This window comes from Phoxinus phoxinus, assembly GCF_949152265.1.
Source record: "Phoxinus phoxinus genome assembly, chromosome: 19".
Taxonomy (NCBI): Eukaryota; Metazoa; Chordata; class Actinopteri; order Cypriniformes; family Leuciscidae; genus Phoxinus; species Phoxinus phoxinus.
This window is the reverse complement of record NC_136894.1, coordinates 9,766,143-9,791,137: the sequence shown is the minus strand read 5'-3', so window position 1 is coordinate 9,791,137 and position 24,995 is coordinate 9,766,143. Positions and strand designations below refer to the sequence as shown.

Genomic DNA, 24,995 nt, shown 5'->3' with positions numbered 1-24,995 from the left:
TTGTGCCGTTATTTTAATGACAAAGTAACACATTTCCACCATGCTCTCAGTAGCCAAAATAAATGATTTGAAATGGGATACTTTTGTATTTAGCATATTTTTTGTATTTTGTTTGTCTTCTGTATATAGTGGGGAGATTTAGCTGTTTAAATATTATTACACTTTACCTTTAGGCCTATTCGGTCTTTGGTAGTATTTATTATACTGCCTTTAACTTATTATAATAATAATATTATTATATATTGATTTAATTTAATTTAAAGCTGCAGTCCATAACTTTTTTGGGTTTAAAATTATCCAAAATAAATTGTTGAGCAAGTACATAACCAGCCAGTGTTCAAAACTATCTGCTTGCCTTAGCTCGATTCAAAACGGTAAGTTTGTAATAATGTTTTTAATTCCAGTGGTACTGGTGGATTTCCGCGGGAAATTCGAGCATGTCTTTACGTCATTACGTCACATATTCTGTACACATAAAGAAGGTATCGCGGCTAGCAGGCTATATTGCGTGTGATGATGTTGGAGGTGGAGATGTATAGCCTTTTCTCACAGCACTTGATATAATTAAACTTTTTAATTTGATGGCGGATCCAGAAAGGTTCAAACGACAATCACCAGTGGCGAGATTCATCCGTTGTAAAATGCAAACAACTTCGTTCGGACTTCGGAGTGGCTACAGAAAAAAAAAGACTGCAACCGGCCGGGCCCTTGCGAAAACAAGGATAAATATCGGAAGGGCATTAAATGTAGTCACGCAATGCTGATGTTGTTAACATTACAATTTGAGAACAAAGTATAATTTGCGCGGTTTTACGTGATATGTTAAGCGATCGTTAGATTTAATCAGCGCGATTTACTGCAATGCTTTTTTCCCCTTAGTTGGTCAGAACAAAAGTGGATGTTACTTACTTGTTCAGATGACATTATCTGGTGAAAACTCTTATATTGGTCATACGTCCAAAAAGTATAATCTGTGATTCTAAATGACAGTATCCACAACGGCGCGGTGACGGAGAGACAAGGGCGTAGATTTGGTTTGAACATTGGGGGGGTTTTCATGTGATCATGGTATAAATATTGGGGGGGGGGGGGGGGGGGGGGGTGTAATGCATAGATTTAAATATTGGGGGGGTTATCTCCCCCCCAACCCCCCCACAAATTACGCCCCTGCGGAGAGACACACATTCTCCTCAAAAGATTGTGTTCATCCGCGCTCTGCTGTGTCGAGGCACAACTCACGTAAAATTGATAATTCCGCGAATGACTGCAATTGCAGATTTCAAACAGAGATGGCGACAACGAGGAAAAGCTATGGACTGCAGCTTTTATATAATTACTGTTATTTATTTTTTGCACTGCGGAAATGACCATTTGTGTAGAATGTACTGCTGAACTGTCAAAAAAAAGACATAATAAAAACATTTTGTGTACATTTAATCAATAACATTTTTGGTTTTGTTGATTTTTGAGTAAAACCTGTCCTGGATTCATCCACCCACCGCCCCCACGGTTCTATATTGAAAAGTCATGATTAGGTCTTATATTCCACATATGTGGAAACATACAGATTATATCTTTTCTGCTGTACGCACGTAATTCAAGTTTACACCAGACAAAAACAACTTCATGATTCAACTGCTGCACTGTGTGAGCCTCCCATTTCAACCATGGATATGCCAAGAACCCTGCATATTTCATCTATTATTCTGTCTTCCACCAGCATCGCTTTCTCTGTCCTATTTCTGCAGTCCTCTTGTGTCACACTCTTCTTGTGTTTCCAACTTTCTCTCCCCCCAGCTTACTGTCTTTCACTCTGTTTTTTTTTTTTTGGTTTCTCTCCTACCAGGTAACATAATATTTAGTTAGACTCTAATCTATACCAAGAAGTGCATTAACGGTGGACAAGATAAGGCCCGTTTCTACTGATCTAATTCTAACTGTACTTCAAAATAAACGTTTAGAAGGAAATGTAACACATTATGTTTCATGATGTTTGCTATGACAAAATATGGTCTTGAAGACAGAATTATTATAGTTAATGAAAACAAACAAACGATAACTCACCTGGGCTGTGTTACATGTTCACTTTTTGTGTTTCTTGGTTTTGTTATTTGGACTTATATAATAAAAAAAAGAAGTTTTTGTTCTTCTTGTTTCAGTGCTTCTCTTTTCCTGTTTAGTTCCTGTTTGCATTTGTTTCCCGTATCTCTTGTTAGTCACCATAGTGTTTAATCTGTATATTACCTGTCTTTTCTAGTCATATTGATATATTTATACCCCTGTGTTTCAGTCCTTGTTTCTCAGTCGTTGTCTTCACATATCATGTAAAGCTGTTGCGTTTTCTGTTTCACGTTTAGATTATATCCTGTTTGGATAATTTTTTTGTTCATGTGGATTATTAAAATAAGCTATTGCTGTGAATAGATCCATCTGCTGGATTTCAGAAGAATAGGACACAGGAGAAGAAAGTGCAATATTTGCAAAATTTTGAACAAATGTGATGTTTATCTAAAGTATTTTTTGCTTATAGTTTAATTGGATCATCAAAGGTCGGCAGCAAAGACATTGGTTAATAAAGTGAGATTAAATACATAAAGTATACTTGTGTCATTTAACTTATTTAATTATTGTAAGTTTGCATAATATTCTTTTTGAGGAATACTGAATCTGTTTTTGTGCAAGTGAGATTAGAATGCATGTTCACATTTAGTCTAGAAATGTTCGCACACACACAACGCCGCCTCTGCACCTAAACTCGATTTTTCTATACGGCCAGAGGAGTCAGTCAATACTTGGGGAAACAACATAACTTGCGTTACTTATTTGAAAATGTAACCTTATATATAAAATATAACTTTTTATATTTTGTTGTAAATATAAAAGTAATGCGTAACTTTACTCGTTACTCGAAAAAAAGTAATCTGATTACGTAACTCACGTTACTTGTAATTCAGCTGAGACTTTCGTTTATTTGTTATCCCCAACACTGGTATCAATGATACTAAAACAACACTCACTGTTAGACATTTTATTGTATTTTTGCGGTAACTTACTGGCAGCACTATTGCCAGTAAGTTACTGTAAGTTCCACTTTACAGTAGCTTACCTGTAAATGTGTTTTACGGTATGATACCCTTACCGCAATTTCATTTTACAGTAAGATACCCTTACCGCAATTTCATTTTACAGTAAGATACCCTTACCGCAATTTCATTTTACAGTATGATTTCCTTACTGCAATTTAATTTTACAGTATGATGCCCTTACCGCAGTTTCATTTTACAGTACAATACCCTTACTGCAACTTATTTTTCATTTATTTTACACTATTAATGCTATTGAATTGAATAAATTCCAAAAAAGTTACTTGAGTTCATGTACATCAGCATATTTATTATTTACTATCACAATTAATTACATTCAATTTACTTATTGTGATGCAACATTTAAAAGAGAAATTCATGCATAACAAATAAAAGCAGATCATGACAATACACATTTTTTTTTTCTTAAATCAAATACAAAATACACTAAGAGTTCTCAGCTAAAACAAGAGGAAATTAAATCAAAAGGAAATGGCACCCACCTCTCTACTAATCCCAAAAAAATAACAATATACATTTGTATGATAAAGAACAATACAACAAAAGTTTACAAATAAATAACTGATCTGAGGAATGGTGCTGCTTTTGCCCCCAGAGCTTCCTCTCCTCCAATCACAGCAGATTTACACCCGATCATTGGCGTCAGGTGGCAGCAATTCCTTTCTGCTTATGGAAAGTAGAGAGAGAGAAACAGGGAGAAAGGGGAAAATAAATTAAAAAAAATAAATAAATAAAAAATACATCCTTGGACATAACACACTCAAACAGCAAGTTCTACAGATTGTAGCACCAGCACCAGATTTGGTAGCACCGCACATGTAACAGGGTACCCCCAGGATCCTCCAACTTAAATTCAAGGCTTTTTAAGACCTTTTTAATACCATTTCAAATGAAATTCAATGCCAACTTCGTACCCATTCCGACAGAAGTAGCCTACGAGGGGAAAATGTAAAATCTGTATAAATTTTAAACCCTAGAAAATAATTATGTACAAGTAGGCTACTTTAATTAAATAAAACATTTTATTTAAATTATCAGTCATATTTAATATATACGCAACAGCGTTGTAGTGCGCACGTGTGTGTAGGCCAGTGTAAATTTTGGCAGCCATTTTTGATTCAGTCTTAGACTTCATCTTCAGACGAAAATGCTTATTAGTCTTAGTCACATTTGAGTCATTCTGTCTTTCATAGTTTTAGTTGACTAGTTAAAGGTCTTTGCATTTTTTGTCAACTTTTAGTCATTACTTTTACTCAAACTGCAGTTACTTTACTTTTGGTAGCTATTTTATATGTAGTCTTTAGACAGAAAATGTCATAATTCCGTGGTTCTCCAATTTTTTAGAGTGCCGTACTCCCTCTCTTCCACTTAGACTGCAGTCACACCTTTTCCATTAAGGGACAATATTTGCCCCCTTTAATCAATTTATCCATTTTATTTTTTACCTTTATATTACCTTTAAAAAAATTAATAATGCTTTAAATAAAACCATGTTCAATAAATATACAATGGTAATAAAACGTTTAATATTAATACAAATATTATATTAAAATAGCCAGTAGGTGGCGGTAACTCACTGTCTTTATGAGTGAGTCATCGAGTCATTCATTCATTGAATCTCACGATTCGTTCAAAGCCACAGATTTCGTTGCAAAATAGAGCAATAAGCCTGACTATACTGTTTTAGATGCAGTACATCACTTAATGTTACCCTTGTTGTTTTTTAACTGTTGTATAAAATCAATGTTACATTTGAAATCGTGTGGATATTCGGGATTCGGGAAACATTGCATTCTTGCTCGTATAATATGATCAACATTAAAAACACTGCTGGATAGTCGCACACACAGCGCAAGCGGCTCGTGACAGAACACAGACCGATTGAATGACACTTTAATTTAACTATTAAATCTCAAATGAAGATCGCTGAACTCCTGCTTGTCTGTGTTTTCAGATTATCCGTGCTTCTTTAGCAGTGTAGAGAGCGCGCGCATGGTTGCCAGATACTATTGAAAAGACCGTGTAGAACATGTTCTTTTAACAGAAAAGCTCTGATTTGGAGTTTAAATGATTGAATTCTGGCATTTGTGGCCACAGCGGATTAAACCGACACTTTCCCCATTTCAGAAGACAAACTAGGCTAGGCTACTATCTTGTTCTGTACCTCACTTGCCTAGTAAGTAACCATAGTAACGCGTACGCACGCTTTCGCGCTTTCTGCTATGACGTGGAGCGCGAGGTGCACTCAACGCTGCATTCATTTTTAATTAGCCTAAATTAGGCTAGTTACAGTTAATTTTGTTACGGTATGAACTTAATCCTAGGAAAGACAAAAAATATAAGACCTTTGTAACGAAATCCAAGACTTTGTATACCAAATTCAAGGCTTTTAAGGCCTTAATTTAAGATGTTCAAATTGAAGACTTTTTCAATGCTTTTAAGACCCCGCGGGTACCCTGTGTAATATGAGCTTAATCACCGTCTTTCTTAAAGGTTCTCTAAGCGATCCTGGGTGACGTCACTTCTTGTTGACGTTCGAACTATTGCCAAACAAAACGGAGGCTAGCTAGACCCTCCCTCCTCCTCATCCGCGCACTAACAACCCAAACCCCACCCCCAAATCCTTCTTGTCGGTTATTGGCTGGAACACTGTTTGTTATGTTGTGGTGCGGGTTAGTCCAGTTTGTTTTTGTTGCTGTTTGTGGAGCCTGGGGTGTCTACAGAGACCGCGTTTTTTTAGAGTGTGTTCAGGAGACAGACAGCTAGCGGATAGTGAGGAGATATTTGCTGTATGTGACAAAAAAATGTTTGGCCTAAAAAATGCGTGACATCGCTTAGAGCACCTTTAAATTTAGACTTTTGTCTCAGTGCATGCGTTGTTTTAGTTTGGCAGGGTCGCCACTAGCTTAGCTTAGCATAATGAATGGAATCTTTTGTTGCCAGCTAGCATGTTCTGAGTAAAAGTGATATAAAAAAACACCTAATTACTTCTTGTGGCCTGCGTATTCACAACGAGTACAAATAGCAATGCAGATTAAGACTATGCGATTTCCTAGACAGATTTTGACTTGGGACTATATTAGGGTGAAGCACAGGCGAAGCACTGCTACTTGAGTGCAGAGATATCACGCAACACATGAAATCCCAGTCAACATAATAGTAGCTGGCTATTTTTACTACAGTAGACATAGTAAATGGCGATGAACATGGCTGATTTTGTGAGAGACGAAGAGGGTGACTTCTCAGACAGTCAAGATCCAGAACCATACCTCTATGAACCAGAGTTTTCAGAAGAGGAGCTGCGTGCTTTGGAAATAGAACAACAGGAGGAGGAGGTTGCGATCGCTCAACAACCTGAGGACGTGAGGATGAGAGCCAACACAAACTGGTGGTGTGAGTGTGGGGGACTATGCCAACCTATGCCGACTGAAATAAACTCAACACAATCCAAAAGCGAAGATACTCGGTGCAGGTCACGCCGGTAAGTTGACAGATTTCATGTGTTGCGTGATATCTCTGCGCCCAAGTAGCAGTGCTTCGCCTGTGCTTCACCGTGATATAGTCCCAAGTCAATATTTGCCTTGGAAATCACCTAGTCTTAATCTGCATCGCTATTTGTACTTGTGAATACGCAGTAGTAATTAGGTGTTTTATTTTTTATCACTTTTACTCAGTACATGCTAGCTGGCAACAAAGGATTCCATTCATTATGCTAAGCTAAGCAAGCGCCGACCCTGTCAAACTAAAACAATGCATGCACTGAGACAAATGCATTTGCCCACCTATCTAAATGTAGGAAAGACGGTGAATAAGCCCTATTTTAAAAAAACGGTGGAGTGTTCCTATAAAAGAAAACTCCGGTGAAAAATAAACCTAGGGGTAATTAGCACATGGTTACAGAGTAGATCGTTCTCTGGGATGCGTTTTCATGATAATCGAATGTAAAGAGTTTTATCTCTAAAAACAGATTAGCTTATAACGCTAGTATATGGGGCAGAGAGTAAGTTTAAGTAAATCGCTAGTTAATACCACTAACAAGGCTCAAAATAGCCTCACACTACCACGGTAGCATAATGGGGGTCCTTACATGCAAACCGAAGCATTGAGAACTTTGTAAGTGTACAAACAGTTTAATAAGAAGATACTTAATAAAGACAGTACATTACACGTATTCAGACACAGACATCTTGGAAAACAGTCTCGACAAGTCGAGCAACGAACACTGTGCTAAGTGATATGAACTGTGACTTGTTCATTTTTGTATTATTATTTGTATTTATTTATTTTCTCTGTTGCGTTCAGTGCTTTCTTCCGGAAACAACAGAAGATTCCAAGTCACAGTTCAAATCACTTAGCATGGCAATCGTTGCTCGACTTGTCGAGACTGTTTTCCAAGATGGCTGTGTCTGAATACGCGTATTGTACTGTCTTTATTAAGTATCTTCTTATTAAACTGTTTGTACACTTACAAAGTTCTCAATGCTTCGGTTTGCATGTAAGGACCCTCATTATGCTACCGTGGTAGTGTGAGGCTATTTTGAGCCTTGTTAGTGGTATTAACTAGCGATTTACTTAAACTTACTCTCTGCCCCATATACTAGCGTTATAAGCTAATCTGTTTTTAGAGATAAAACTCTTTACATTCGATTATCATGAAAACGCATCCCAGAGAACGATCTACTCGGTAACCATGTGTTAATTACCCCTAGGTTCATTTTTCACCGGAGTTGTCCTTTAAAGGATTCACGGACACCCTGAGAACAGCAGGGACAAATATTTAATGGAACTGCAAAAATTGTGTACTGGTGTTGGTGTCTGACTGATTGTGGTGGCCTGTCCGGGCCAATTTTTTGTACCAGTCCAGCACTGCATAAGAAACTTACCTAATTTGATGTTCTCCACTCAATTTCGGTGAGCCTCTGCAGAAACGTTGCTACCCGGGAGTTGATGGCAGTCACCTTTCTCTTTACAACACCTCCTGTCTTTCGACTTGTGCCAACTTTGGCCGTGCACAACCTCTTCAGGGTTGATCCTTAAAAAGAATCTTAAAACAAACACAGGTCTTACATTTTCATATTAACACATACAGTAGTCATCTTTAAAAGCGGCCCTCTAACACAGACGCGCTGCACAGTTATACTAGTGAACTCACTCGAGTTCCAGAGAGAAGGAAATTAATAGTGGAATAAAGTTGTTATTTTTGTGTTTTTTTTGCAAACAAAAAATATTCTCGTCGCTTGATAAACTTAAGATTGAGCCACTGTAGTCACTTGGAATATATTAACGATCTCTTTAATAACTTTTCTGGGCCAGCAAGATTCATTCCCTCTGAAAGCCTATGGTGGAGTGAGACAGCTCTCAGATTTCATCAAAAATATCCTAAATTGTGTTCGGAAGATGAACGAAAGACTTACATGGTTGGAACAACATGAGGGTGATTAATTACTGACAGAATTATCAATTTTGGATGAACTAACCCTTTAAAGTATTATTTAAATCATTTTATATTTTTATAATCAAAACCTTCTATTTAAAACATTAAAATACGCGTGAACCGGAAGTTGCAAATGACTTGTCTCCAGTGTTGTGACGTATTTCCCAGTGAAACAGAATATTGAACAGAGGGCAGGGTTTTACTTCAGCGCTCCTCCTCTCCATCTCTCGCTCAAAGCAGAGTAACGGTTTGAGGGGAGTGGTTAAGCGTTTTCCAACCCAAGCCGTCAAGCCTACATCATCAGAAAAGGAACGCCATTTCAGACTGGAAGTAACTTTTCAGACTTTGATTATAGATTACCACGGCAAACTATTTTTTTCTGTGTATTAACTTGCACGGATTCATTGTTCACCACAAGACTAGTAATATGCGCTAACAAAGTAAACAGGGTCAATCTTGATTTTAATGCTGACTTTAATCTCATAACACTGTTATCAAGAATTTAAATGCATTCCTGCCACTTCTGAGGCTCATTTAAGTCCCAGTGAACCGGAAGTTGCAAACAACTTTTTTCCAGTGTTGTGAAGTATGAATTTTGTTGATTCTGATTTAATTTGATTGATAACTTATTCTTCCTGATTGTGTTGTATTATTATAACTCAATTTATATTAATTTATAAATTTGACATAAAGGGCCCTATCATACGTTTAGATCGTTAAACCAGGGCCCAAAATATGACACATTTAATATGGTTAAATGAATAAATTAAAGAAAGCGTAGGGCCTGCAAGGCTCCATTATCACATAATGCATCTGATATTTACTCAAAACATATACTTACAAAGCCAAAGACCCTCAGTGCTGTGGTTCTTAAAAGAGCCTTTGGGCTGTAGTTAGCTCCTGTTGACACAGACAAAAGAGAAAAAAAAGAAACGTTATTTTTTCATCGATGAATATTGGCTAATGACTATATGTTATGAACATGTACAGCACGTATGATACTATTATGTAAATTTAGCTGTCACTTCAGAAATAGTTTGCAGCTGTCGGTCCAATACATCTCTTACATCGTGTTTACACTTTGTTAATGAGAGGATTCATATTCATATCACATTCATATTCATTCTTTATTGTCCTCAATAGAGGACATTTGTTCGCGAGCCCGAAATTCGCGAGCCTGCATAAATCGACAAGAGACCAACAACTACCGGTAGCTAATCTGTGATTGGCTACTGCTGCTCACCGCTGCAAAACCCGTAAATGGATTAATTTTCCGTTCTCCAGAGCGTGAACACAAATAAGCACAAATATACACTGGGGCGTTTGGCAAATCTGTTGCGCCAAAATATTATTACAGTATCAATTGAGGGTGCTCTTGCTTCCGTTTGAGGGTGCATAGCACTCCCATAGAATCGGCCTGGAGCGAGAGCGCGAGAGAGTGCCTTTGAAAAAAACGCGCTAGGTAACTTCAAAATAGCCTAACGTCACACACATTAACGGTATTTTTTTAAATGACGAGTAAAATATGCCTTAACTGGTCGTAAAAATTACGGAAAACCATTGTTTGTGTAAATACTAGATTGGGTCCATCGACTGGAAAAGGCAGTCAGACATAATGGGATATGAAAGCGGCAGTTTTTGAGGAAAACTAAGTTCCTTCAGACTGTCCTTTTAGTAATAATAGCCTATTCGATTGTATTATTTACTTTCTTCATACATTTAGCTATATTTAATTGATATTGGTAATAGTTTACGCTGTAAAAGTAACATAAAAGAAATTTGTTAGGATAAATTAGCCTACTTACCTCAGAAAAACTCACAGCTGGCGTCTGTGGCGATCCACTCTCAGCAGGGACGTCTGATAAGCGCGCGCTTGACACACTCACACACAAACCTCTGTTGCGCGGGCTTTGCACGCGAGCAACAATTAAAATATTAATTTTATAAAAAATAAGGTCTTATGTCTATGTATGGGAACCAGTTTTTTGAGAAAATTCTAATATAAAAATGACTTATTTATATAGGATTAAAATAAATCCTTCCATCCACGTGTTTTTTATTTAACTTTTAAACATCCAGCGTGTGCATTGCTTATTGAGAATGCAGATTCATGATTTTCATCTGCAGAACACAGGGGAAAAAACTATAAAACATTTTTATATGACATTTTAATAGGCCTAACACATTAATACAATATGCATAGCCCTATGAGTAGCCTAATACACATTGTGTACACAATGAACACAAGTGCAGTCATCCCGCGAATTATAAGGCAATGATTAGGCAACAATATTGTGCAAAAGTTCATGTATTTCAGTAATTCAAATTAAAAGGTGAAACTAATATATTTAGTATATAACTATGCATGATTATACTTTTCAGAGGGCCGACATTTCTGTATTTAAAATCCTTTTTTAATTTATTAATGTATTGATTTTTTTTTTTTATTATTATTATTTTTTTCCTGTATAGTGCTTTGCATATATGCCAATTCATATATACTGCAGAGAGGCAGGCCTTGTCAAAAGAAGCCTGCACACTGTCTTCAAATCTGTCTTCTTCATTTACAGTAGCACTACTGCTTTTGCGTAAACAGTAAAGTACTGTAAATTACCATATACAGTAAGTTACTGTAAATTTCACACAAAATACCCACAATGCAGTGCATATTACAGTAGTTAACCGTAAATAATATAAGTGGTATTTTACTGGGCTTTTTTGCGGTAAGTAACTGTAAAATTACGGCAAAGTCTAACAGTGCTGCTTGAAGATGAAGAACATACATAAAGTATACAAATACGGTTATAGTGACCTTTAGTTCAAGGAAAGTTAGTTTTCCCTGTTAATTCTTTGGTAATTAAGATTATTTTTATTTATTTATTTTTATTATTGTTTTTTTTATGATGTAGCCCTATGTTTAAATACAAAAAATATAGCATTTGTTTGTGATAAAGCTGTAACTTAAGCTAAGCTTATACAGGGCTTTCTTTTCTGCACTACGTAATGATCTGGAAGAAAAGGAATGCCCAATGGAGATTTTAGGAGGGGAACACAGTGCCTCTGGAATGTTCTTGACCTTTTCCAGGTACCAGTTGGGCCTCCCCTTCCCTTGTTTCCTCCCGTCCATCCTCCTTTCACTGTAATCGAGAGTCCTGGCTTTACAAATCCCGAAAGCTTTACAAATCATTTGTTAATCAAAAACAGACAGAAAACACAGGAGGCCCCAGCATAAGCAGATGCAAACATAATGGAATCCTGGGAATTACGTTATCCTCTTGTAACTTGGCCGGGGAAACACTTGAATCATGCAGAAAAGGGTTGTAACAAAAACTATGACGACTATTTCAATCTGAGTTCCATCGCTTACCAGATGCATGGTTCATGCATTGCATTTCAAACTGATCTTTGCATTTGCATACATTTCTCTCCACTTTGAAACGTTATCCATATTATATCATCTGCTATTCACACAAACGACTGAAGCAAAGATGCCACCACAACTGGTTCTGCCGAACAATCATCATTCCACTTTAAGATCCCCATATATCAACACAAAGTTATTCAACATCACTCTTGTGATGTCTGGCCATAGACCAGCTCCAGGATTAAAAACATATTCCGTGCCAGATTTGACTAAGACAAGTAGGCCTACATTATACATCAGTTTACAGACACTTAGACGTAGTAATCTGAATACCGCAAGAAGCTTTCAGAGGGCATCATCGCAGACTAATGGATAGTAATGCCTTATAAATCAATGCCGTCCTTTTTCGGCTCCGCATTAGGCTCTTTGCACAGACTCACTCCATCGTTCTTCCCATGCATTCCAGCTCATCTGAATTCTGTTGATTCTTCCCTCTCTACCTGTGAATGTGCTCTGGGACACGCTACGATATTTCTGAGGCTTGTGATCTGAAGAGAGGAATTTCAACTGACAGTCAGAAATATAATGCCCTGAAGGTGTAGTGATATTACTAGCTTCCTACCTGCAACCTGCTTCATTTATCATTGCTCGAAGTGACAAAAGTGTGTCAGTTGTTTTCATGCCATACTTCGGTTCTTCTTAAGAGAAACTTTCTCTCGGCTAGAAACTTGCTTTTCTCTGTTTCCTGTTTTTCACACTGTGATTGTGAATATATAAGATTACTGAATGAACTGCTTTATTTAGACATTTGCCATAGTATAACAAAAATGAGGCTGTATTAAAATACTAGACCTTGATATTTTGGTAATACTTCACAATTATAGGTTCACTTTTCAATAGGTTTATTACATTAGTTAACATGACTAACAATGAAAAACACTTCTAAATCATTTATTAATCTTAGGTATTCAACATTAACTAATAAATTATTAAAACTAAAAGTTGAATCTGTTATGATTTTTTAAAGGACCTAATCTAATGTGAATAAACACTGAACAGTTGTTTTCTTATTAACTAACCTTAACAAAGATTAATAAATATTGTAACTGCTCATTGATGTTGGTTAATGCATTAACTAATGTTAACTAATGTGATCTTAATGTAATTCATGAATAAAGTCTGATTTATACTGAGTGAGAAAATGTTAAGTGTGATGTTTCTAATTGGCTCAGTGTAAGCCTACAAAATATTAAAATGTGATCTGGAAAATGTTTACTTAGTACTAGCCTACGTTTTCTGCCCACTTTAAGAGTAATGTCAGCCTAGACTTTTCTAATTTTAGTGCATTTCAAATTATATATAATTCTAAAGCAGTTTTATCACTTTTATGTATATCTTAATACTTGACAGTCCTAAAAATACATTTTGTGCCCCCTTGTGGCCCAGTGAAACACAATACTGGTCCGCCAGCTACTGTGTGTATCACTGCACACAGTGCACAGCACGCACAGAATAACAATTGTGTATTGTTTACATGTCGGGATCTATGTCTTTTAGCAGAACAATAAAAAAAATTCAGATCTTGCCAACAGGTATTATTCATTAAACTTTCTATTTTGTGCGCCTCTAGAAATGTAACCCCCATCTGTGCATGACTAAGCATGGATATATGTGTGAGATCCCTTTCATATGCTTGTGTAAGACAGAAGTGTGTTCAGATACATGTTGGAACTTTACCTCATGAGTCTGACACTGAATTGCTTCCAGGCAGAAGCTGAGAGGATTTTTAAATATGTACTTCGTATGAAATACTGCTAAGCCTGATGTTACAGATGAAAGAGCATTACACAAATATGGTGACCAGACATCCCAGTTTAAGGCCCGTTCATACAAAGAACGATAACTATACAGATAACTATAACATTGATTATTATAAGAGAGAGCCACAGTTATGCCATTTTCCACTTTAAATGCTTGAGCTTCATGTCGTGTGGATTCTGATTGTCTGTCAATGTTTTTTATCGTTCATTAACTAAAAAAAAATGGTTCTGAAAGTGATTCCAGATATATCATTCCACCACGGCGTTATTGTTATAGTTGTGGTGTTGACTATTCTCATGGAATTAGAACGATTAATAAAATGTTTTAGTTATTTTTATATTTATCACCCTTGGTCTGAACGGGCCTTTAGCTGGAACGGTCCCATTTTCACAAGGTGTGTCATGGTGTCCCAAAAATGTCTTGCTGTCAATTTCCCATATTGGACAGGTAAATCGGACAATGCAAACCACAGACACACTGTAAAATGTGGCATTCTATACTATTTGTTAAGTTGAGCTATTATGCATATTTTATGCTAAAATTATTTGATGTCCTGAAGTGAAAGTCTCATTATTACACAAACATACTAACTGTGAAAAACGTCCTTTTAAAAAATGCAATTGCCAATTTAACTGCGAAAAAAATTAAAGTCATGAACTGTATATAACCACATAGTAACCATAGCATATACTCACAAATCTTAAGCGGTATAACATTTAAAGATGTGACTCAAAGATATGACTATAATGATTCAAATGTACCCAAATGATCTTAAAAAGTGTAATGGGCGTTTTGTTCAGCATTGCTCATGCATTATTAGACCACTGACCAGTAACTCAAACTTGCTGCCCTTGCTATTCTTTATGGCGGCAAAAAGCAAAACATAGTGAGAAACATTTTGCTAAAGTTAACAGTTTTCTCTTGCACAAATCTGCAATTGTTCCGGATTCGCTGGAACATTGCCATCCTGGAATGAGGGGTGAAATCCAAGCGGCACCAAGCTGCATTACATCCACCTGCATTCCAACAGATCCAACACTTGGCAGACACACGAACAGTTTATTTGGTGCCAGCCTACAAACATAATTCACCTGCTCTCAGAAGGAACTGCCTGTCCTTTTCAGACTATAGTTTTAACATTGTTTCCTCCCTTTTGAATTGTTCAAGGCCATTGGTCTGTATAAAGGAAGTTAAAGCAAATCTTAGAAGTTGCACAGCCTGGATACTCGTAGTGTCTGTGTGTTCTTTGTTCCCTGCCTTCATTCCTAGCATGCCTGCTCACAGTGCCAGAGTTATGAAGAGGCTAGAGGAGGTAGAAGAGACTCAAGGTCAAGGTGAGATGAGTCATGAGCCATTATAAGAACTGAAGAGAGATTCAGCAGAATTGTATCTCTGCGTCAACCAAGTGGAAGGAGACCAAGTGAAACGCAAGGTGTGGGAGAGCTGTCAATGGAGAGCTCATCAGGGGAGAGAGCAAAGTGTTGTGCTTAACAACAAAAGCAGACTTAATTCTTTCCTCATTCATGCCCTATGATGTTTGTTTCAAAGTGATGACGCACAGCTTTTTGATATGTCGTAAAGTATACTTCCTTAATGCTTCTGAAATCCAGCTTGGTTAGCAGTTATTTAAACTTTCGCAAGGGTATGAACAAATCCCATCGTTTTTTAGGAAAGCTTTGGCAATCAGTCTATTTTATTAAGTCATAGAATCATAACATGCAATCAAAATGTATCCTATTTACTTTATTAATACACTTTATCTGCGTTATTTAGCATGAATCTTCAGTACACATTATTCCAAATGACAAAAAAATTGTCTTGGTAATATTTCATGGAGTATAACAAATTGTTCTACCTCTGAAATAACTTTATAAGCAAAGTAGTCTGTTCGTGAGCCCCACCAAGTCTTTGACAAGAACACTCCTCCGTAGGCTAGAGAAGGTCGAACTGTGTTGTTAAATGGGACGGTCTAGCATCTAGAGCGTCCCATTTAACAACACAGTCCGACCTTCGCGGCCTTTAAAGTCTGAGTCCTTCGAAGGATGCAGCCTTTGAATTGAGATACAGCCTTAGTGTTAACCGGCCTCAATGCCACAATTTCTCTCCTGTCATACAGCGGCACACTCCAGTCCATAGGTGGTGGAAGTCCACCTTTATGTTGGTGTACCAATTGCCATTAAAACATCAGCAGAAGTACATTTCTGATTTCTGGCTGTATTTTGAGGTTAATGTCATATAATGTCATATAATTTATATATTTTGGGCGCTTTATTAAGCCTTAAATTCACAATGTATTGTCACTGTATTGAATTCACCCAACCGGATATTCATTTAGTTATCTCCTTTTGTGTTGACATCATTTTTGGGTGAACTATCCCTTTAAAGCCAAGTTTGAAGCTCAATTACATTGATGAATATGAAGATGCAAAAAAAGTGTCGGCCACATTACGGAATAAAATGACTTGCAGGTGCTGTATCATATCGACTTCAACTAGAATGTACTGCTGTGCAAAGAATAAATGTATTCGCATAGCCATTGGATTATTCCATCTCCAATGGTATTCACAGAACTAAACAAAGAGATATGGAGATCAAAAGGTCATGGGCCGTCTGCCATGACAACAGGAAATGTCCCCATACTGTTATCTGGCTTCACAGCAGCAACGCGTGGGTGTGTCAGCACCCCTTGTTGAGGTTGTGTGTGTTTGTCGGACAGTTGGGTGTAACCATCACGACCCAGACTGAGGTCAGAGAACTTGTTCATGACCTTGGCAGCTTCTTTTAGACTCACCTCAATCCTGTACTTTCTCTCTAGAGCCATAAAGTCCCATTTCATCTATTAATGCTGTCTGAGTGTCCTTGTTTCACCACACCAACATTACGGCCATAACTTAAATAATACAGTCCAGCTAGATTCAGCTCTCAGATATTCTATTGAAGCTATTAAAAATCGTATTGCAAAGGGAAAAGTGCCTATCTTGACTTTAAAAGAGGTGTGTGAGAAGTGTGCCTTAGTCTCCCTGACAGGTTTGTGGTAATATTAATAAGACTTAATGCTTTCTTATGTAAATGGAAAGTGGCTGTTCATAAGCTATCAGTGAGCTGTCTGGTTGTTTTCATACAAAGGCTGGCAGAGGGTGAGAGAGCTTTTGTTGGAGTAAACGGTGAAACAAATATGTCAACAGGTGTATCGATTACTGTGAGTTACATAAGGAAAACCACAAACACTGAGACACATGAGATGACTTGGCTGATTGGGACTCGTAGACAAAAGAGGCACAGAAAACGTAGAAGAAATATGGAAAGTTAACGAAATACACTAGATTTCAAAATTATGTATCTTCATCACAGTTTCCACAAAAATAGTAAGCAGCACAACTGGTTTCAACATTGATTAATAAGAAATGTTTTTGAGCAGAAAATCAGCAGAATGATTTCTGAAGGATCATGTGACACTGAAGACTGGAGTTATGATGTTGAAAATTCAGCTTTGCCATCACATGACATTTTAAAATATATTCAAATAGAAAAGTTATTTTAAATGGTAATACTATTTAAAAAATATAACTTTTTACTGTATTTTGATCAAATGAATGCAGCCTTGGTGAGCAAGAGACAAAAAAAAAATGTACAGACCCCAAACTTTTGAACAGTATCATCAACATACAGTAAATGTATGTGTCCCACATGTTTGCTAAAAAACAAAATGCACAGCTAAAAATAATGAAAAATGTATTATTCAGGCTACAATTTTTTGTTCTCAGTCATCATCAGACCCTTATTGAATGTGCAAATTTTTTTCTGTGGAATTGGATTTGGATTTACATGTGGTAAAATGTGTTGAACAGAGCTGATAGACTCTTTTTGGTAGTTGAAAGCACTATCAAATTATTTCCAAGCTAATTAATTATTAAAAATTAATGCACACCGGTTGGTAATGCGGCCATGACACAAAGCAGAGTAGCTGTTACACTTCAGGGTGCATTATAATATTCAATACATTCAGCAGTCAAGTCAATTATCCTGCTGTCTATCTCAATATATTTATCTGCACTAAAATGATTTTTTGAGTCAAACTACTTCCTATACTGATGATCTATCTTACAGACAGTGCAAGATGCTGTTTGATTTCAAAGGCATTTACAACTGTAATGCAGCCAATAATACTATACTTTACAGCCACGTCAAAACATCTGGAATACATGTCAACCAATCAGAATCAGAAGTTTATTTAGAGATCATTACATAAAAATATTTGATTGCAAAATGCGGAGATTGACCAATCAGAATCAAAATCTGTCTGTAAAGGTCTACTTATCACAATCTTCCCAGAAAAACTAAATATACTTATACTATTCCTTTATCCTGCAAGACTGTTTTATACAGTTTTAACCCCATGTCTATCACAGTTTCCCATTCTGACCTTCTTCAACCGCTCTCTGAGTTCTCTGGGCAAGCGTTCGGGACATTCAGTTACTGTCCTTTGTCACTTTGTTCTTTCGTGTTTCTGTGACGTGCGCTGGGATGTATATCAGTGTCTCCAAACGCCATTAAACATTCACATGTTCTTTATTTCACAGCTATTACGGTAGGCTCATGTTTCATTCAACCCTCCTCTGACCACAAGTCATCATTCTACGTTGGCATTCGAGATCATCGCTAACAGATGTCTGGCCTTCACAATATGAATGACCAGTTGAGTAAAATCAGCCCTGTTTTCTCCATTATGCTTGTGATAAAAGTCCCACATCTTCTTTTTTTTCAACTACAAACTTTTTTTTATATAAATGAAAACTGACATTTAAAATGTTTCATTTTGTTATACACTATGAAGTTCACATTAGGTTTTTAAGTCACATTACATTTTTACCAAACCTTTATTACTTATTTTAGTTTCTTTTAAAATATAGATTTTATTCCTTTGCACTTGTCGCAGGCCCAGGCTTTCAGTCAAATATTAAAATAATACAAATATTGAAAAAATAAAATATTATATTTTAAAAACTATGATAATAGTTTTCAAATGGAAATTAGCATTAGCAAGACAAATGAGTTGAGCATTTTATTTCCAAAATGTTTTAAATATCTCCATCATTAAAGACAATCTATATTTTGATATTTGATAGAAATAATGGTCATACTTTAGGGTCCAATACTCACTATAAACTAACTATCACCTACAACTTTTGCTAAAATTGTTAGTAAGGTACTAATGTGCAGAATAAGGCATTAATATGTGCTTTTTAAGTACTAACAAACAGCCAAAATAATATGCATGCTGATAAGCAACTTTAATAGTGAAAATTGGACCCTAAAGTAAAGTTATCTAAAGTTACCAAAGTTACCAAAATAATGAAAATATATATATTATTTTCTAAGGCGTGTGCTCTTTTGGAAACAAGTGCATTATTTTGTATAAAAATCTTTAAAGTATTTTGTATACTTGTATAATGTATAATGTTATATTAAAGAAATAAAAGGCCACTTAAAGGGATAGTTCACCCAAAAAGGAAAATTCTGTCATCATTTATTCACCCTCCAGTTGTTCCAAATCTGTATGAATTTCTTTCTTCTGCTGAACACAATAGATGCTATTTTAAAGAATATGATTAACCAAACAATTAATGGACCCTATTGACTTCCATAGTATAAAAAAATACTATAGAAGTCAATGGCTACTGTCAACTGTTTGGTTACCAACATTCTTCAAATATCTTCTTTTGTGTTCAGCAGAAGAAAGAAATTCATACAGGTTTGGAACAACTGGAGGGTGAGTAAATTAAATCATTTTCATTTTTGGGTGAACTATCCCTTTAAGTTTAATTAAAGACAGTATTTTCATGACTGTTTCTTCACACTTAAGTACACTTTAAAAAAGTGCAATTTGTAATAATGTCAACTTACATGATTTACATAAAAGTACATGTCAAATAACTATTTTTTTAACTCTAGTAGTCGTGATTTAAAGTGCATGTGTTGACTCATATAAGCATAAGTACTTGATTATCATTTTAGCTGTAGTGTTATTTGAAATTACATTCAAAGTTAATATATTTTAAATGTACTAATTTGCAACTTTGTCATTGCAAATGTGCACAAATCCTGTTCAACTATTGCATTTCATATCAATTTAAACATGTATTTACATATCCACGGGTGCACAGTTGAAGAGACACAGAGATTCCCCTCTCTCCTGTGATAAGGGATCAATGTTTAAAGTTAGAGGGTGTCCCATGCACAGTGATCTCACCCCTTAAAAAGCTTCCGGAACTGATAGAGCGCTCTGAGGGAGGAATGGTGGTGGACAGATAGAGGCTGAGCTCAGTCAAACAGGGATGACGCAAGGAGTTAGTGCTGCACTGTTGAGCACCTAAGCCTAGAAATGTCCTGAATCAGGACAGCCCAACTTGTTTTGGGGAAGGTTCCCAACATGTCCCAAATCACAGAGACTTACATTGAAAGAGGAACTTGAACATCTTGTGGTTGGTGGGTGAGGTTTTTTTTTACATAATCACCTAGCATCGCCCTAGCAATGTCCTAACAACCAACCACAACACCCAAGAAACTGGCTAGCCATGTGCTAAATGTGCTAGCAACAAGACACAAACACCCCCTCATATTTCTCTACAGTAAATGTAATACACTTGTGAAAACTGAATGTGATGTTTTCAGAACCTGCAATTAAATAAGTTTAAAGCAGCTGACCTGCAATTGGTGTATGTTTGACCCACTTAAATAGGACTAAAGTACACTCTTTATAATTTCAGTTCCATTGTCTTTGTATAAAATATTATTTAATGTAATTTCTATCGAAACTTCTGTGTCTTGTATTTAAATATATTTTAATTGCACATTGATGTAGTTGCAATTTAGTACATTAAAAATATATTAACTTTAAGTGTAATATTGAAAAAAAACGTTAGATGTGCTTTAGTATGTTACTCAACACATCACAATAAGTGATTTTGTACTTTTAAGCAAAACTTTCAATTTTACATTATTACAAAGTGCACTTTTAATAGTGTTCCTAAGTGTGTTAAGAAACAGTCATGAAAGTATAATCTGTTATTTTATTATATTAGCATTAAATAATTTTTAAAAGAAATGATACTTTTAAGATTTGAAGTACACTAAAGGTTGAAGACAGAGAAAACATAGATTCAAAAGAGATGGTGCTGCAAAGTAAAGGGATGTAATTATTAAAAACCATTTCAGAACGCTAGTTACGCATGTAACTGTGGTTCTGTGAATTCTGGATGACCGCCAGAGGCAGTGTAAACACTATGGATTATCGCAGCGCCAGCCAGATAGGTCGAGAGAATATACCAACAAAGTCACGTGGCGTGACGTATGCTGAGCCCTGGAGGTTATAGGCTACAGTAGCTCAGCACTCTACCTCGGTACGCCTTTCTCGCGCATTCCGAGTGACTGAGAACTCTGGCGGTCATCCAGAATTCACAGAACCACAGTTACATGCGTAACTAGCGTTCTGTTTCATTCTTACTGACCGCCAGAGGCAGTGTAAACACTATGGATGACACATACCAACATAGTCATGAGGAATGCCACCCACCTGATGAAATTAAGGCTGCTCCAGAAGAACCGCAGAACTAACGGCATGATGAGCAGCAACGTTGACTTTATAAAACCGGGCAAACGTGCATGGAGAAGTCCAGGTAGCAGCAGTGCAGATATCCACCAGGGAAACTCCTCTGAAAACAGCCCATGAAGATGAGATGGCCCTAGTGGAATGGCAAGTTAGTCCCCAGGGCAGTGGTCTCCCTGCTGCCTTGTAAGCCAGTGTAATGGTCTCTACTATCCAGTTCGACAACCTCTGCTTCGACACTGGAGCACCTTTCTTCGCACCACCATAGCAGACAAATAACTGGTCCGTCTGTCTAAATTGAACAGTAGAGTTCACATAATACTTCAAGGCACGAACAGGACACAAAAGTTGGGCACTTGAATCAGACCCTGAAGAAGTCTGAAAAGACGCCAGTTCAATGTGCTGATTTATGAACTGAGGAAGAAGGACCTTCGGAAGAAAAGAAGGATTGGGTCGTGGAACCACCCCGGAATCATCCGGTAACCAACGCAAGCACGGTTCGCTAACAGACAGCGCGTGCAACTCACTGACCCGTTTCGCAGTAGCAACAGCTAACAAAAAAGAAGTCTTCAAGGACAACATTTTAACGTCAATGCCTTGCAAGGGCTCAAACTGGGGTGAACACAGGAATGCAAGCACAAGTGACAAATCCCACACAGGAAAACTAGGATTCCGAGCAGGGTTCAGACGGCGCGCGCCCTTCAGAAAACTGCAGACAAGACTGTGAGAGCCCAGCGAAGAGCCGCCAACTGGAACATGATACGCAGAAATCGCAGCAACGTATACTTTCAACGTGGAAGCTGCTTTTCCTTCCTCCAGTAAGCGTTGAAGAAAGCTTAAGATATTCGGGATGTCACATTTTGCAGGATCAAGCCCTTGTTCCTCACACCATGTAGAAAAAAGCTTCCAACGGGAAGCATAAATCTGCCGTGTGGAAGAAGCCCTGGCATTAGAGATGGTGTGAATAACAGCAGGGTCACAATGCTCCAGGGAAGGATTTAGCCCAATGGCCAGACCCAAAGCTGCAGACGTGCCGGGTCCGGGTGCCAGACACTGGCCTCCAGCTGGGAGAGGAGGTCCTTCCTGGGGGGAAGCTTCCATGGATTCCCTGTCAGAAGTCTCAGCAACAAAGGAAACCATGGTCTGGCTGGCCACCGTGGTGCCACCAGCAACACTCTGTGCTTGCGCAGGGAGATCCTGTGCAACGTCTCCCATAACAGAGGGATAGGTGGAAACGCATATAGCAGGCAGTTCGGCCATTCGTGAGACAGCGCATCCTGGCCCAGGGGGCTGGACACTTCTGTTCTTGCGAACCATAATCGGCAGTGGGTGGTCATCTCTGAAGCAAAAAGATCCACCTCTGCTCTTCCAAATCGTAGCCAGATCTCCTGCACTACAACTGGATGAAGCCTCCATTCTCCTGGGTGTACTTGATCCCTGGAAAGAGCATCCGCTGTCTGGTTGCACACTCCTGGAATATGAGCTGCCCTCAGTGAAGCGAGTCGTGGCTGACACCAAGTCAGGATCTCTTGAGTCAGCTGTAGAGACCTGCGGGATCTCGTGCCGCCCTGGTGGTTCAGATGGAACACCGTTGAGGTATTGTCGGACCGAACGAGAACATGGCGGCCTGCCAGAACCGGCATGAAGTACTTTAGGGCCAAGAACACTGCTCTTAGTTCTAGCAGGTTGATATGTTCTGTGGCCTGGATCGGTGTCCAGCGCCCGCAAATACCCCTCCGATTCCACGTTGCTCCCCATCCTGTGAGGGAAGCGTCTGTCGTGACCAACTCCCGACGAGAGGGAACAACACCCAGGGGCACTCCTGCCTTCAGAAACTCTAACTGTCTCCACCGCCTCAACGCACATATGCAACGGTGAGAAATCACAACCAGTCGATGGCGATGCCTGGTGGGATCTAGCCGCAAACTGTTGTTCCATAACTGGAGTGGCCTGAGGTGGAGTAAACCCAGGGGAATCACCACTGTAGCCGCTGTTAACATCCCTATCAGTCGTAGGACCACCTCGTACTGCAAAGACACCCCCGGGCGAAAGCGAGCCAAAAGTTGCAGAATGTTCGTCACACGTTCCTGAGACAGGGAGGCAGACATTAGACAGGAATTCAGGGTCATTCCTATGAACGTAGTGGTCCGTGATGGAATCAGACGGCTCTTTTTCTCGTTCACAGAAAACCCCAGCTTCTGCACATGTCTCAAAAGCAGTCTGGAGTCTTGTACAGCCTGCCGCTCTGTTGGGGCACAGAGAAGCCAGTCGTCCAAATAAGGAAGAATACGCATGCCTCTCATCCAAAGAGGAGACAGAGCTGCGCTCACACACCTTGTGAAGACGCGAGGAGCAAGGGAAAGGCCAAAGGGTAGCACTTTGAACTGATAGGCTTGATTCAGGAAACTGAAACGCAGAAACTTTCTGTGATGTACAGCAATTGGGACATGAAAGTAAGCATCTTTCAGGTCGACACTTACAAACCAATCGTCTGCAGTCACAGACCGAAGAACATCGGCTGTGCGCAGCATTCGAAAAGGAAGGACCTTCAGGAACAAATTCAGAAGCCTCAAATCGAGAATTGGGCGGAAACCACCGTCCTTCTTCGGAACAAGAAAATATGTTGAATAGAACCCGTCTCTCTGAACGAGGGGATGAACTTTTTCTATGGCTCCCTTCTCTAACAGTGAACAAATTTCCAGAGAGAGAGCCACCGCGCGAACCGCGTCTCTGACAATCGTAGGAACAATTCTTGAAAATCTGGGAGGCCGACGTCGAAACTGTAGAGTATATCCCCTGCTCAGAGTCGCCAACACCCAGGGGTCTGCTGTGTTGGATCTCCAGTACTCCAGTTGATCTATTGAAAAGCGATCGACCGCCGGCCTGGCTGTCTCAGGCTTTATGTGTGCGATTTTTAGTGTTCGCGGGGGGACGCTGACGGGGTCCTCCTGGAAACTGTCGATGAGGTGGGCGAAAAACTCTCGCCTCTTCAGGAGCACGAGGTCTCTGAGGGGGCTGTGACTGAGGTGTAGCATGCCGGCGGAAACGTTGCTCCGATGTGGCATAGTGCTGTCGGGTCTGAACCGCTGGCATCCTAAAGGTAGGGTTGCGCTGCACCTGTGTCAGTTGACGAGTAGCTTCAGACAGCTTTATCCTCTTTTCCAACAGTTCCGGAACATTTGGACCAAAAAGATGCCCGGGAACGAATGGAAGTTCTCTCAAGGTTTTCTTACAGTCCTCCGGCAGTCGTGCTTGGGCAAGCCACACTTGGCGGCGGGCTGCCAGAAGCGTGGCTGTAAGACTACCCAGCTCGCGGGTCACATGGCCTGTTGCCAACAGAGCAGTTTGCAGAAATTGTGAAACAGAGGGATCCGCATTCGCAGGTTCCAGCGTACTGGTGGCAGCAAGAAGTAACTGGCAGATTGTGTTTTCTGCTCGAGTAATGTAGGCAACAGACTCGTATGCCTTTTTCAGCAAGGAATCCGTACGACCGCATTGCGCACTGGGACATCGCACATTCCCTCGCAGAGCCTCATCAGGAGACACCACCAAAGCTGCCACAGGCTGCTCTATTTCTGGAGCACGACCCACCCCGATAGAATCTGCTTCAGCCATAGATGCTAGCGTTCGAGCAATCTTAGAGCGCCGTTTAGGCGGACCAGAACC

General features: G+C 38.7%; 1 protein-coding gene and 1 long non-coding RNA gene across 8 annotated transcripts in view; both read right to left on the bottom strand.

Annotated features, from left to right (window-relative positions):
- nhsl3 (NHS like 3) overlaps window positions 1-24,995 on the bottom strand; it is a 77,065-nt gene that overhangs the window by 27,994 nt on the left and 24,076 nt on the right. The gene's annotated exons all lie outside the window — the stretch shown is intronic.
- LOC306986818 lies at window positions 3,370-10,416 on the bottom strand. Its single transcript, XR_013795029.1, has 4 exons — window positions 10,344-10,416; window positions 9,380-9,438; window positions 7,988-8,148; window positions 3,370-3,767 (listed from the first exon to the last, which is right to left on the bottom strand). It is a non-coding gene; the product is annotated as an uncharacterized lncRNA (long non-coding RNA).